Genomic DNA, 10,352 nt, shown 5'->3' on the forward strand with positions numbered 1-10,352 from the left:
ATAGTGGTGGCACCATTCCATTCAACAGTTCACAATTAATAAAATACATCATGGAACCCGACCAAAATGGCTTCCTCGTGAATGAGTCTAAGGGCTAGACCACTGATCTCTATTATACTGACTGGATAGCACTTCACCTATGCGTGTACACAAGACCGTGACGCCCTCGCACACATGCGGCGGCCATTTTGAAACTCCCTCAAAAGCCCCATAGGCACGGATCCGTACATTAAAAGCACTGAATTACAATGGTTTAGGAAGCAATTTTGGATCATTAAACACATCACGTGGCCAAAGGGAGTGTCAAAATGGCGTCCAGTGACTTCACCCCCACGGCCCGAAGCGCTATCCAGTCTGTATAATAGGGATCAGTGGGCTAGACGTTGTTATGGTTTGATACGCGATACCCGCCGCCGCGATAACCCCGTCGACAGGGCGTTATCACGGCCAACCATCATCACCCACGAAACGAATCCGTCAGGAACAACTTCTAGGAAAATTCGTATCGGTTGTGTAATGCGTGCGCACATGTATGGCCTAATATATGCAACGGTCATTCAAAACATTTCATTGTAGTTCCCAGAGTTGTAACGAGTCACTGATTTTTGTGACTCGAGTCGAGTCGAGTCATTTTAAAGAAGTGACTCGAGTCGAGTCGAGTCATTAGGTCAACAAGGTCGAGTCGAGTCGAGTCGAGTCACAGTGTGTGGTCGAGTCGAGTCGAGTCGAGTCAAGTATTTAGCTCGAGTCAATTCGAGTCACAAATATTTGAACACTATATAATAAATTACAATAAAAAGCAACAAACACAAGAGAGAAAGAATACAAGGCACCAGTCTATTACAAAAATCCAAAGACATAAAGTATGCTGTATGGTACCCAACCAACAGTTTCCATTGCTAGCACGTCACAGATAAGAAGATGTGAAACTTCGGTCTTATAACTGTTTTGGCTTCGGGTCTAGATTTTGCTGATCGTTGACAACGTCAAAACCTAATTACATTATACAAAACTGTTTCTGATTACTTAAAGGTGGTCCCATCCGTATCCATTTTTTGTTGTTGTGAAATCGGGACATAAATTTAGCCAGCGTTCCACCAAGAGCTTTATAAGAAATCGCCCGAAACCAATGATGAAACCACGGATTGAGAAATGCGTTTTAAGTCTGGTTCCGGGTTTAGCATTACATGCTATAGAACCACAAGGTGGGAGTCCGCGACACGGTGTATGTTTGTTGTATCATTATGGAGAAAGGAAAACAGACGGCCGCTGCATATGAACGTACATAAAACGCGAACATAACGTGACGTGAACAAAAACTGGCAACGCGAACGGCGCGGCGTAAGTCATTGCAAATATTTTTTGCAAGTAAGTTTTGCTTTTATTTTTGGGACTCGAGTCTTATTAGCCTTCCTCGAGTCAAGTCGAGTCATTCTGATGAGGGACTCGAGTCGAGTCGAGTCATTTGCTCGCAGTGACTCGAGTCGAGTCGAGTCATTTACCTGTCAGGACTCGAGTCGAGTCGAGTCACCAAAAAATGTGACTCGAGTCGGACTCGAGTCGAGTCATTGACTCGAGTCATTACAACTCTGGTAGTTCCGAACCAAACTCTTAAATTTCTTCCAGTAGTAGGGGGCCTATAAAAGATGCAGCAAAACTTTTGTGCAACTGGTGTGTAGTGTGCGTGGGACTCAAAATAGACCGTAATTGCCTGCAGCAGTAGCGTATCCGCACTAGTTTCCTCCATTTTTATTGGGGGGAGAGAGATTTTATGAATTTCCCTTGACGGTTCCAGGCCAGTAAATCGGTCCGAAATTGCCTGCGCCGGCCAGGCAATACTTGTAGTTCCGTTCAATTTGGATGAAATTGGGGCCCTTAAAGCGCTCTATTTTGCAGTGGAGTGTAGGCATCGTTTTTCAACATGGCGATGGGCTTCAGGACTACTTTCAGGGGTGATCATCTTCGGATGGAAATTTCTCCTAAAAGTCATCAGTTAACCCCCCAAAAATTGAAAAGAAAATGAAAGATGATGAAATAAGCTTTAATTTGATGTGTGTCTCGAACACCTTGGAGAGTTGCGAGTATTTTTCCTGAATTTTTGAAGTATGAGCATTTACCATTGGGGTCTATGGAAGTTTATTTACCGGTCTGCTACCTGACGTTGTTCCCGACGGGCACGTGTGTGATATTGGATGATCGTTATAACGCCCTCTCGCGGCGGGGTTATCCCGGCGGCGCACTGCGCGTCGAACCTTAACAACGTCTAGCCCCTAGACTACTCTCCTCATCAAAGCGTCGTTGGACTGAATCGCAAGCCCTGCCAAACCATGGAGGTAGATTCTAATTCTACTTCTTTTATAAGAGCAGCTTTTTTATGATTTCTAACTGCATACAGGAAATCAGCTTAGCGATATCAGGCTTTCAATCTGACCGAGATCTCGTTAGGAGTTATCCCTAGTAGATAATTGCATGTATTATGCTACTAAATAAGAAGGTCGTCAATCTACGTCCATATGCTGTCTGAACAGCGCCCACTATCAAACTCAAGGTAGACAGGGCTGTGTGATGAATGACCGATAAACCTGGGAAGGAGTCAGCCTTTCCTGGCGGTGGACGTTGAAGAATTAGCTGATAAACTTCTTCGAGTTTTTTGCCGGTAAACAAAACAATCATTCACAGTGACTAAGACAGCTGGGAGACTTGCAAAGTATTCGCACGAAGGTCTTGAATTAAGACGCATCCACAGCTCTTGGCGTCCCTACATATCTGTTTTGGGGGACGCGAGCAAATTTTATTTGAATGGTAAATATTCTAAAATGTAACTGGTAGGCATCCAGGAGGACGGTGGGCATCTTCGTTTTAAGGAAACGAAAGCGTCAACCCCTTACCTTACAGCCCGTCCAGGTAGTTTTCCTACCCCCGATGACAACAATAACCAAGACGATTTTGTCGACAGAACAACCATTTTGTCAACGAGAGTAAATTCTATCCCATTGGGGGTAATGAAGTTGCCCCACCCTATCTGGATATAGAACTTATTATACTCCTTAGTGATTGGGCAAAGAGCCAACACATACTCAAAAAAAATAATCAGATTGATTAAAAAATCTACCCATTTTAGTGGGCCCTAACTTCGCTTCAAGCGGCATATTAAGTGTTATTGTGAGACCACTGTGTACAATTGACACTATTATCATTTCGATCGTAAGATGCCTGACAGAGATTGATTACTGTCTCCAAAAACTATTTCTGTCGTCAGTTTTCATCCATCAAACTAATCACTCGCAATTAAGGTTGATGAACTGTCATATTAATTATAAGTACTTAGTTCCTATCAGCAAGCCAGATGGTCTAGAGGTTGGAAAGAATGTTATAAAAAGCCTTGGAGTTTTCAGTTTGAGCAGTTCTTCGACGACTTCCGTCACAACTTACCCAAGTAATATTCTCTCCTCAACGTGGTTGGTTCACGATGCTGGCTCTACTGGCGCTTCTGGCGGTGACCGCCGTGGGCCCCCTCGGCGTTCTGTGCGCCAGTCCGCGGGTCGATATCTCTGGTCTCGGTGCTGTGGTCGGAGAGACCGTACACTTCCAGCGTAACACCTACCCGATCCTAGACACCTACGTGGATGTCTACCGGGGAATCCCCTTCGCTGAGCCACCAGAGCGCTTTGCCAAGCCCCAGCCGAAGAAGCCATGGTCCGGTGACCTGGACGCGACGACGTTCGGGACCCAATGCCCTCAGCCGCTGGTGAGCACCAACACAGGCGAAGACTGCCTTAACATGAACATCTGGGTGCCTTACCCTAAGGTAAGTAGATTAAACCACTGGGTAAGTAAAGTGCACATTTAATAGTATATGTAATGACAAAGATTTGAGACGGTTAAGATAATATGTGCAAGAATTTTCGAAAATAACGTGTTAGCTCGCATCTGCGTTTAGTGGCTACAAGTAATCTCCAATATGATAAGCGATATTCTAACTTTCTCAGATTGTTGGTGGTAACTTAGACGTCAATTAACAGCAAATTAATTAATTATTCTCAAAAAGTCTGTCAAATTTTGACTTTTACGAATAGTGCCGCATCATAAGTTCCATCCTGCAATGATCATTGTGGGTTTCAACGAGTTGAATTCTTGAAATGTTTACATGGCAAATTCAGAAAGTAAAGGGGTATTGACGCTTCGGGCGCTGTCATAAGTACATACTGGCATGTACATTTAGCAGCGTTTGGATTATGAATTCTGTACATGCAATTCCAATTAAAAACTGGCTTGTATCCATGTGTGAGCCTTTCACTTTTTGTTGAGGGTTAGACTTTGTGCTGGGGCTGATGGGATGACAATCGCTGTCTACAAATGAGCCCGTTGATCCGCCGCTGTCCTGCGCATGGGTATAAGCCTAAGGTGTATTTGTATCCCACATGTTTGTTAGCCGACCAACGCTGCTGTCATGCTGTTCATCCACGGTGGGGCGTTCCTGGTGGGCACCGGTTCGGACGAGACTTACAACGGGATTTCCCTGGCCGCCTATCATGACGTCATCGTGGTGACTTTTAACTACCGACTCGGAGTCTTCGGATTCCTCAGCACAGGTGGGTCTCAGCATTCCACAACCAATTCATTTTCTAACATACACACATTTTTTTAGGCAACCCTATGGAATTGTGTACGTTAAGTTTTGTTTGTCTCGGATTTTGTGCGTTCCGCGTCTCTTTGTACAGCATGTAATTGGACAATTTTTCACAAGCTGCGTTGACACAATTTCTACCGCAATAGGTTAATTTTGGGCGGCTTCATCACGACAGAAATGTTAATCAGCCAAACCCTAAAAGCCTAAGCTAGTTTTAGGTGCGCGGAAAAGAACATTTGCACAATTTGAACTGAAACTAAATAGGGAAAGAAACCAATGGAGGAGACAGCAACAGGATCACAAACTTCGGAGTGCTGGTGAGAGAGTCGGTGAGAGAGTCGGTCAGTCTCATGACGCTCGCCAATCAATCTTGGGGCTACTACGACAGGGCTATCATGCAGGTACGTGCTTATTGTGTTATTCAAGACTTTGAAGACTGAGACTTGCTCGGACACTTGGTGGTGGCAGACATGTTAAGTACCCCCAACAACTCAAGAACTGCATTACTATGCTTCATAAAAGGAACATCAGGGAGGCTGCATATGCCACTGCAGTCTCCCTTTCAACCAACGACGTCCGTGGCACAGCATTTTCGTCTAAAACATAAATCTGCGATCCCTAAGTTAATACAGGGTGAGTAAAAAGAAAACCAAACCCAAATGGCAGGACCAACTTTTGAATGAAGTTTTTCCTAAAGCACTTTCAAAATCAGGGATATGACAGCCCAATTAATGAGCCTATACCCGGACCATCCAGACACGTAACGCACCCCGGATGATGGCATGTTCAAAGACTAGCACAAGCGGCGAAGCGGCGAGGGCCTTTACTATCTCGTGGAACTAATCACTTACTTACGTAATATAAATCAAGCAATATAAACCAATCATCTAACGGTGGTTTGCGGTTACCAGTAACAGCATGCGCGCCATGGCGCGCCTGTTGTCTGGCGCCAGACGACGGCTGATTTACGTTAGTAATTCTGCATTTTCATTGGTCAATTCACAACGGGTAATGCATTATGCATGTCTACCAAATCGGTAGACAAATGTAAAGAAAAACATAAGCGTTCTCCACGTCATTTTACGTGTCAGCATCCGGGGTGCGTCACTTGTCCGGGTAAGCGCGTGGGACTTGACTAAAGGCTACTCCTTGGGGAGTCCTCCACCCGGACCCAACCAAGGCCCGAGATGACGCCTTCGGACTCGGAAGGAATGTCGGATGCTGGGCCTTGAAGAAAACCACGGACGAGATCATGAAAGCTGCTTACCCGGTAAGTTGGAATGATAGCACTGGACCCTCAGAGCGAAAATCTCGAGATTGTTTGAATGATTTAAAGCCGTCTTAAAAAGGAAACTTTAAGGTTTATACGTTTATCCCCTACCGTGGTTCCATGACAGTTAATACGTGCATGGTCCAAAACTGACACCTTTTTTGTCTTGTTCTGTGAGGCATACATTGGATATCAAATCCAAGTTATACAATTAGAGTGTACAGTTTCCTCGTAGTGATTGCTGGTGGATCACACAAGTTGCGAGAAGTTATCATCTAACAATCAATTGCATCTACATCCCGTACATTTGAGTCCAATGAACGGACAGACCCCCTACATTCAACCTAAAAACGATGCCGTCAGAGGAGTCTGTAGACATTTCAATTTTCTGGGTCAAAATATTTCCAATGGAAGCAATGTACCCTGTTAACGTTCCCATATGCCTCCTTTATTTCCACACTGAGTTTGCAGTGTCATCTTCGGTTTCAACCATGTTGGGTTGTTTTAAATAATCAGTATTTTCTGTGTTCATTCTTTCCTTCAGATTTTTCTGGCGGCGCTGCTAACAAAAAACAACCTGATCCCATTCGTGCCTACCATCGACGGGGAGTTTCTGACCAAAGACCCGGCCGAGCTCTTCCGACTCAGTGAGTTCAAGAGCAGTGACGTCATGCTGGGCACCCAGCGAGACGAAGGCGCCCTGATAGCCCTCAAGGCCTTCTTGCCTGCCTCCTTGGGCCAAGACCCTGTTATCAGCAAGGAGCAGTTTGACCAGGCGATGTTGGACGTGATCAGCGCGTACTACACGGACTCTACCCAAGCCAACTACCTCCGGCCGTTTTCCCGCCTCACCACGGACGAGGGATTCACCTGTCCTACCGATACCGTGGTGAAAGCCTTTGCTGCGGTCAACCCAAACACCTACCTGTACCAGATGACCCATGTGTCCTCCTTCCACCTCGTGCCCATACCTTGGAACAACATCGTTCCCCACGCGGACGACCTCGCCTACGTTTTTGGCAGCCGCCTTCATGACAGGCTTACAACGACCTGTTCCATTGTCGGCGGAAGTGGTAGACATCTCGATGGATGTGATGCGATACTGGACCAACTTTGCCAAAACCGGGTTAGGAAATTTAGCACAACACTCTACCATATTTCTTTTTCCTCTGATTTCGGGTGTAGTTATTACTAGGTTTTTAAAATAGGTTAAACAAGCATTTTTTAATGCAATGTTTTCCTAAAAAGAACCCTTGGTAGACTTTCCAGCCAACATCCTTTCCAATTAGCAGTTTCACTGCATTATCAATTGTTTAATTGGGCAGCCCCCTTTCAAGTTTCATTCTATTTTTTTTTAGAGGATTATTTTCAATATTTTTCTTTCTCTTTTACTTCATCAGTAATCCTAACTTGGAAAGCCTGAACGATGTGGAGACGCCGGATGCTAAGACATGGCATAAGTTCAACACGCAGACCATGTACTACAAGGACTTGTCCCCGTCAATGGTGGACGGGTAGAATCTCCTGCAAGATGAGTGCTACCTCTGGAACGTACAACTCCCCAATATGGCGCCAAGGTATGACGACCGTTCTTTTGCTTTTTTTTTTTTTACAACCAACAAGGTTTGACAGATGAAAGTTTTGTCTTTACGTGAAGTTCGACTTGCTATGCAAAGCATAAAGCAAAACGATTATAGATCAAATGAATTAAAATGAGTTATTTTTAGTATCATTTGTTACAAAAATAAGAACCATCAGAAACAAATCAAGTGTTGGTGGTCTTTGAATTGACCAATCAGTCTGGAAACGGGTATGAATTACTCAGGCGCGGATCCATTTGGGGCTTTGGGGCTTTGAATCCATTTTTTTTTTACCAATAGAAGTACATGAACAATCATGTGGACCCCCCCCCCCCCCCCCCCCGCTCTGACACCCCGACAAGTGATAGGTAATAATGTCTGCACACAATGAATGCACAAAATTCGGACAGTGGCAGCTGGTTTACGGGGGTATTTATACACTATGGTGTAGTATAGTGTTAAGGATGGTTGGATTTAAGCAGCACCCCCCCCCCCTGAAATTATGGTATGCACCCCCTCCCCCAACCCCAGACCACCTATTGATATTACGGAGGCTAAGTGTTCGAAGGAAAAAAACCTGTCTACATTTCAGCATCGATTTAGCTGATGACACCTGTTACTTGTTACGAACTTTTCGCAATTGCTTCAGGGAATAAGGTTTGGAGTTTTGTGAATGCTTACTGTTTTTGTGGTGATCTATAATTTAAGTATAACAAATCTAATGAAAAATACACAAATCAATTAAAAATTATAGTAACTTAGGAAAGTAAGGGACTCGTTTCAATACTTCGTTCTGCCTTTCACCACAGTACCTTTTAGTGTTGTCCTTGACCTTGAGAGAGAACAAAATGCTTGAACCAGATGTTCCTTCTGTGTAGTTTGTCGGCGAAGAACACTTTATAATTAAAATCCAGGAAACAAATGTACACACCAAACAAAAATTAGATTTCACTCTTCTGGATGCCTCCTTGTTAATTTCACAAGAGGAGAATTTAGGAGTTTGTTTTGTGCCAACAAGTGCCAAGGGCTCAGGCATTGAAGTTGTACCGTTGGTGACATTTTAACGCAAGTCTCAAACGTGTTGATATTCTTTGTACGCGACAGTATGGTATCAACCCCGCAGGGAGGATCCAATGAGGTATCGTCAGACCTACTCTCGCTTCTGATGATCGGCCACAACTAAAAGAACTGATTTGGTATACCCTATTGGATCGTCACATCAGAGGTTCGTCAATGATCTGCACATGAGTCGGCTGGAGTGATTCGCTGATTCAATCGGAGTAATTCCAAACCTTGATCTGTATATTAACATGCGGTGTTAATGTGATTATAGCTAGCTTTAATTAAGAATTTATGTGCTAACAATGTCTTTCTGTCTTTATCTGATATCATCACATAACTGTACTTTTGAAAACAACAGAGAAATCCCAGAAACGGCCTTTTGCTCATAAGCCATCCCAACCGAAAAGTCACTTTAATATAATACATTTAATATATAAAAGAATCCACTTTAAAATCAATTTTGTTTTCGCTGTTAACATTCCACCCATCCTCATGTAGTCTGTTATTGCTCCTGATTTAACTTTGATATGATTTTCTGTATTTGATTTACCAAAATATTCTGCGAACGACTAACAAATTAAGTTGCCGCCAGTGTCCTGCTGACAAAATACCATTATACATTTTTCATTTCTCCCAAATTTTTGTTTTAAATTGTTTCTGATAATAACGATTTAATTTAGGAACATTTTTTTTTCAAATGAAGCCTAATCAGAATGAGTAAAAGGAATACCCGTTGGCTAAATCAAATCCACTAGCTTACTATATGTGCATTTACTTATATGCTATACTTTGTCTCATTTTTCCTGATATTTTGAACATCTTTCTTTGGGAGTTCTTTTTTTTTTAGTGGAGGCAGTGTGGGGGTGGAGGTGAGGGTTTACAACTTAAACGCAACCAGTTGTTCAAGGCGCCATCTACGTTTTGGTCCATAAAGTACAAAGGAGAAGCATTCTACATGTGTTTTATAAATAGCGTCCCGAGCTTCGAATAATGTGTTGCTCTCTTGTCCTTGAACCCATGATCACCTTTGACCCCAGTATGTCATATGAACTGTTGGGGCTGGGCTACTGATACTTTTGACAAAGTTTGGTTGAAATCGTTCAAAATATGTAGGAGCAATTGACAATGTAATAGCTTATCTCATGAACTAGCTAACTATACTAACGTGTTTGCTTATGAACTAACTATGCTGGTAAATGGCGTGGTCACGGAGGTGCTCCAGCAGTCTTTTCCCGACAATAACTGCCCCTTCTCAGGCCATTGTATGATTAAACACCATGCAATTTTCTCACTGGTCTGCTTTTGAAGATATATACAATGTATGCATGTTACCGCTCCTGTCACACAATGCATGTTTGTATCTTTAATAACACATTTCGCACATAATTTGGTTATTTGTTTTCCTTGCAGAGTTTAGTTGCTTACGTTTTCATTGATCTGTCTATATTTTCATCAGTCCCTTTCTTTTTTTAATTATGTCGTTTTTGCTTGTGACTCATCTGTAATTTGTTTTGGTGTTTGATTGGTTTGGTTTTTATTTTTACCTTGAGGCCTGTGCAGCTGCTTCACACTTACCTGTTCCATTTATCCTGTGGCCTTCGAGTTTACTTTTGTTTACTTTAAAGTTGATTTTAAATATGCTGTTAGCTTTTGAGCTTATTGTTTTCGTTGTTTCGTTCATGGCTGGCTTAATTTGTTTCTTTTTCTTTTTGTTCACTTTTACTTAGTTTGGCGCATACTGAGTTTTTTTTTCAGCTTATGAGCTCGATTCATTTGCCCATGTTTCCGTATACTACAAAGTGCTTTTCTT

The 10,352-nt window shown here is 43.0% G+C and overlaps 1 pseudogene; it reads left to right on the forward strand.

Moving 5' to 3' along the window:
- Window positions 1-3,383: 3,383 nt before the first annotated feature.
- Window positions 3,384-8,663, forward strand: LOC119724067 (annotated as a pseudogene).
- Window positions 8,664-10,352: the final 1,689 nt, after the last annotated feature.

The sequence above is a fragment of the Patiria miniata genome, unplaced genomic scaffold (genome assembly GCF_015706575.1).
Source record: "Patiria miniata isolate m_02_andy unplaced genomic scaffold, ASM1570657v1 HiC_scaffold_17, whole genome shotgun sequence".
In the NCBI taxonomy this organism is placed as follows: domain Eukaryota; kingdom Metazoa; phylum Echinodermata; class Asteroidea; order Valvatida; family Asterinidae; genus Patiria; species Patiria miniata.